The sequence below is a fragment of the Sorex fumeus genome, unplaced genomic scaffold (genome assembly GCF_029834395.1).
Source record: "Sorex fumeus unplaced genomic scaffold, SorFum_2.1 ptg000189l, whole genome shotgun sequence".
In the NCBI taxonomy this organism is placed as follows: domain Eukaryota; kingdom Metazoa; phylum Chordata; class Mammalia; order Eulipotyphla; family Soricidae; genus Sorex; species Sorex fumeus.
The window spans coordinates 235476-241475 of record NW_026606246.1 but is presented as its reverse complement, the minus strand read 5'-3'; the positions used below and the strand labels follow the sequence as shown (position 1 = coordinate 241475).

General features: G+C 48.1%; 1 pseudogene; it reads right to left on the bottom strand.

The window, feature by feature from the left end:
* Window positions 1–3478: 3478 nt before the first annotated feature.
* Window positions 3479–4691, bottom strand: LOC130017316 (pre-mRNA-splicing factor RBM22-like; annotated as a pseudogene).
* Between the last annotated feature and the right edge of the window lie 1309 nt (window positions 4692–6000).

The window sequence follows — 6000 nt, the reverse complement described above, 5'->3', positions numbered from 1 at the left end:
TACAAGGAGTTTTTCCAATACATTCAAGTTGGGAAATATCTCCTTTTTAATATTCTCCATGTCCACTAAATAGAGAGATGGTGGGCATAAATATGCAGTGCCCCCTATTAAAATGGGGTGCCCTCAGAATCAGGCTACAGGGGGAGGCGGAGTGGGAATTCTAAACTCTGCTTGCCATTGTTCAAGTCAATCTCGTTCTCATAAGTTCAGAGGCATGGGAGTTATGTAGGGCTGGAATGTGGCTGTAACGCCCTCAGGGCCAATGCAACTGCCTGGCACTTGCCGGACAGGGGCAGAAAGCATCATGCCCGCTCCATGCAAGCCACAGGGTATTGCCTTGCACGGCCCAGTTATGGGGCCAATATTGGGTAGAGATGACATGAGATATATCAGTCCCTGAGTCAATCATTTCCTTAAATTTCTTTCCATGGATCTCAAGAGTTACAAGAGGGCGACTGCCCTCTCTAAGAGGACAACAACCAAAGGATTAGTGCTCCCAAAACCTCTTGTCCTAGGGCGAGTGGATTGACCGGGCATAACAAAAGTAAGAGAAGCTGAAAAATATGTTCTCCCCTTATCAAATGTCCAAACAGTTGGCACCATGACAATTACTATTTCACCAACATAATCTCAATCAATGACCCCAGTCTGAACAGTAACTCCCTTAATAGTCAAACTGCTTCTCCCTAAGAGTGCTCCATGGGATTGGTCCCTTTACACCAGAATTTAATTTGTAGGGACACTTGGCAAGGGTTATCCAAGGCTGTGTTCCCTTTTGTGACTGGCTGCAGCGAATCTACCGCTTGGCGCTCTGGAACACTTGGGAAGAGGGGCTGCAGTCCAGAATGTCCTCCGGTTTTACAGGGCCTGGGGTTGGTCCCCTTGCTGGTTTTCCGGGATCAGGTTAACCATAGCATCAAATCTGGCATGGCGGTCCCTGGCCCAGTGGTTTCCCCTCTTACACTGGGAACAGAGCCTGGGAGGTGCTTCTCTTACTGTGCACAGCGCCTGGGTGGTGCTTTCGAAGAAGCAGGGGGTTCCCTGCAATCCTTTTGAAAGTGAGCTGATTTCCTACAATTTAAAACATGTATTCTGAGCTTGTCTTTGTATTGCTTAGGCCTCAACAGCCTTCATCTGTGCCCGATTAACAGAATCAACGTTTACACTCCTTCATGTACCCCATTATGTCCTCCTTTTCCTTAACAGGGCACATAAATAGCCTGGCAATATTCATTAGTATTCTCAAAAGCCAGTTTCCAACAGGTTTTGCTGAGTCACTTTACAGTTAACCTGCCTATCAATCGCATCCATCAACCTCCCTATAAAGTCTGCAGATGGTTCTGAGGCCTCCAGAACAATTTTTGTATAGCTTCCTTTAAATTCGGCATCTGCATCAATCCTTCTCCCAAGCCCATAGTACTGCTTGACGGACGTGAGCAAAAACGGCACGAGGCAAGGTGACTTGCCTTTTTGGTTTGTGCCATTTCCCTTAGCCTATTAACATCTCATAAGTCGATTCAACTTCTGAAAACCTTCATCCAGAGTGACTTAAATCAAGTTTTGCCTTGACCTCATCTCTGAGCCATATCCTCCATTGCATATACTGAGAAGGGCTTAAGCACATGTTAGCAACCACGTGAAAATCTGGGGTACCCAATAGGCATTTCTGCTCCATCTTATAAGATATTCCCTACAGTACAGAGAAGTAGGTCTGTACGAAGCAAGGGACTTTTTGAAACGGCTGAGTGAATCCATTCTTGATAATCCAACCCTTGACAAGATGGAGGCTGCTTCTCCTCCAGCTGGACGGGGTGATGGGGAGCTCGTCCCAAGTGGTCTGGAGGCTGCTTGGCTGAGAGGCGGGAAGCCTCTTCTCCGAGTCACTCTCAGACTGAGAATCCGAGGAAGTGGCAGTGGGCTCGTCACCCACATCCCTTTTATCTGATGCTCTGGGTGTGGAGCTATGTGGAAGAGCTGGGGGTCTCTCTGTAGGGAATATTAACTCATCAGCATCAGAAATATTTTTATTTTGAGAGTGCGTTTCTACTGGAAACATGTTGAGTCTCTTTCAGGACTTGGGTATGGGAGGAGCTAAGAACAACTTCACTGTATCACTGTCATCCAGTTGATCGTCAAATTACTCGAGTGGGCGCCAATAACGTCTCTATTCCTCCCAGCCCTGAGATTTTAGCAGCCTCTTGTCTTTTCCCAATAATTGGAGGCTTTTTCAGGGTCAGGGGAATGAGACCTGTTGTCATTACTGTATTTAGCATATCTAATACGCCACGGGGGAGCTTTCCAGCCTCTGCCTGTGCAGGCAGGATATTCTCAATAGCTTGTCGGGCTCTCCGAGAGGCATACATTTATATATTTTTCTGATTTGTTGCCTACTGTCTGAATCCCACTAGATAATGGTGTAGTAATTGTGGAAAACGGGTAGGAAGTGTCTTATGTGTCGCGGGGCCACAAAGCGGCCTGGTGGTTGGGTAGTGGAGGTCGGCTGCTGGGACTGGGTCCCTTGGGGGGTGGGAAGGGCTCTCACCTGCCCCACAGCTGGGCGTGGAGTCCAACAACTTGACCCCTAATATTCTCCTCCACTGTACTTCTCCAAAACTGGAGAATAGAATTAAGTCTCCCATGTAACCCAGAATTCCATGGGGATCTTGGTCCCTCCTTAGATGCCATGTAGACACTTTCCAAATCTTGGTCTCGAGTCCCTTCATCCGGGAACCATGGGTTAATTTCATAAACTACTTTAAAGCAGGCCTAGATTTGGTCTCGGGAAATGCCATCTTCTGGGTCCCCTGTTCCGTGGGAGCAATTCTGAACAAATCCATAATGGGTTGGCCCGCTCACCCTGGCTTGAGATACACGGGAAGAGCCTGGGGGAGGCCCAGCTTCTGTCCCATCTCAGTGAACACAGAGTTCCAGTCGGGAGTCCCACGTCTTCTGCCCCAGTACTCTCCAATTCATTTTCATGTCAGTTTGTGAGTGTTTTATAGGAAATTCTTAAATTATTTTATCCCAGGCACCAGGTTTTCTCAGTGATACACTCCAGGATATTTTTTTCCATTCGATTGATAGAAATAAGAACTTTAGTTTTTGTCTTTTTGGTAGCATAGAAGGAAAATTATCAGCAATTCCTTTAGCCGTAAGTGAGGAAAAGAGGAAAGACCTGGATTGTGCTGGGTGCCTGTTCTGACTTGCCTTTCTGGGGTGTGACTTCAGAAGTGTTAAATCACACTCAGGTCACTACAATTAGTACAAGAAATCTTTGTTTTAGAGGCTGGAGCGATAGCACAGTGGGGTAGGGTATTTGCCTTGCACATGGCCAACCCGGGTTTGATTCCAAGTATCCCATCTGGTCCCCTGAGCACCGCCAGGAGTAACCCCTGTGCATTGCCGGGTATGACCCAAAAAGAAAAAAACTTGTTTTAGACACATTTTTATTTTATTGAATCAGTGAGATACAAAACTTTCATTGCCCAGCCTGAGCTCCCATCCTCTGAGGGTCCTGAGAAGGATAATGGATTGGTCCTGGAGCCTCATGAAAGGAGGGGGTGGCCCCATGGGATGGAACAGGTGTGGCCAGAACCTGGGGGTGGGGGAGGGGCAATGTTCACCACACCCAGAGGACCACTTGGGGGTAGGATGAAGTAGCTGGCACAAGGTTCTTCTGCAGGAGGAGGAGGAGGAAGTGCTCCTGGCAGGCCCGGGACAGGCTCTAGGTTGATCCCAGAACCTGGGGCACCGTCCTTCTTTTCTTTCTCTCTACCTGCTTGGGACCTTCCCCATCTCACACGGAGCCTCCGGCCGTTGATGGTCAGCTTTTTCATGGACCTCTCAGCAGCAACTTCCACAGCCCACCTGGTGGCAAACTGAACGACAGCACACTGCTGTCTCTGGATGACAGTCACCATCCGGATCTCTCCGAACTGAGAGAAATGGTTTAGATCTGTCTCAGTCACAGTGTCCCCCAGACCCTCCACATAGAGTGTGGCGATAGTCTTCTCCTCGGGTCGGTACAGACGGGGCATTGCTGATGCCCGCTTTAGAAGTTTGTCTGCCACAGGGTCATTGGTCCCATAGTACCGGTCTCGAATATTCTGATCAGCAAGGGGGACATCTGGATGTGTGGGTTTCTCATGTCTGTATGGACACTCCTCTCCTCTCTGACACTCTCCTTTCGCCCAGAAGGAGCAAATAGGGGGGCGGTTTCTTTTATAATAAGGTGCCATCCATGCCAGCTTGAGAAGTGTATCCCTGGTAGAGGTGGCTTTCCGGAGCTTGCCAACGGGCCAGGTTCCATCTGCGTTAGAGATCTCCCTCTCCATATTCTGAGTGTAGTACTCCTTGTTAACATCTGCTTCGGGCATGTCCTCCTTCAACGACAGCTCTGCATCACGAACCTGGGTGGGCAGGCCGTACTCCAGGTCCAACAGGCAGGATTGGCAGACATTCTTCAGTTGGCAGCAGGTCCGGCACACTTGGGTCTTCTTGAAACGCATCTGAACTCCAAGACACCAGCGAAATACTGTGAACGGTCTGGTACAGATTTTGCATTCCTTTCCATACTTTTCTTTGGTCATCCGAACATACGGGTTTTTTCCAAGACACGTCTGGCACAGAATCGGGAAGTCTGCGCCCTCCCAGTTCTGCCTGTTGCATGTGTTGGAGCCCAGTGAGGTCATCTTGAGCTTGTCCAGAGATGGCAGTAGCTTCCAAGTCGGGACAGACACCACCACAATCCTGTCCTGCCTGAGGCCAGCTCCCAGCGGTGACGTCTTATTTAGAGCCCTTGTGTCTTTCCACAACAGAACGAGAAAAGCAGCAGAGGGCGCATGCAGGACTCAAGCGTTAGCTGCTGGAGAACCGACTCCCCAGCCCGGTCAGGCGCCAGACGAGTGGATGAAGGATGGGGAACGGGGGAACAGGGTTCCAGGCTTGTCGGCTGTCAGTTGATTTTTCTCTCTCCTCCCCAGTGTAGTCTGGTCTCTCCCCTCACAGTGTAGATGTACTTTTGGTCGTAGTCCCAGTCATCATAGGTCCATCATCCTAGTCTCCTCATAGACCTCAAAGTCTTCTGGTTGGTCGTAGTTCTCCTCTTCCTAGTGATCATCTTCTCTCTCTTCTACGTTCTCCAAGTCCAAAGTCAAAAGTCTCCTTTCCCCCTTATAGCACGTTTATGTAGAAATCAGGAAGGATGGGGCACCTAAGGTGGGGCTGAACATTAGCATAACAGAGGTAAAGCCACGCCTTCAGGGGAAGGTCTAGGAGATTAACTCCAAGACAAAAATCTCATCTGAGGCATCAGCTTTTCAGATTCCTAGGAGATCCACTCAAGGGTGGGGTTTTATCCAGGGTGTTTTGCTTTCTCCTTTCCTCAGTTAATAATCCATTTAAGAAATCATTGTTGTCGATTTCTAATATTTCTAGTCATTTTGTACGGACACAGTAAGGGATATATACTTAGCTTAAAGGTTGGCTCTTCTGGGGTCATTTCTCTGTATATCCCAGACTGAAGTCCTCAGGCCAGTTTAGTCTTAATCCCAGGAGGATCTTTATTCAGTTACTTCTTTTTGGGTCAAGCAGAGTTTGTTTTGTGACCGTTCTCTTAACTTATTAGACTTATGGTGCTTAGCTTGTCCCTTTCTGATGCCAGGGGAGCTTACTGCTAGCCCTGGGTCCATCCAGTCCCTTCGTTGGGACCCTCCTTTGGGAGTGCTAGGAACTAAGGCGACTGAAGCTTACATCAAGAAAATATAGATGCCCAGGAGTAAATATTACTTGGAATCAATTCCCATGTTACAAAAGCATAGCATGAATCATCTTCCTATGTCTAAGCATCAAGCTCTAAGTTACTTTGAGCATCAAACCATTAAAAAAACCACTGGCACCTGGGAAGGAGATAAGTAAGAACTGAATATTTGCAATCCAAAAACAGGAAGGCGTGCTCTGGTGTCTGCCCTTTAAGGAATTGGGTTTTGTTTGTTTGTTTTT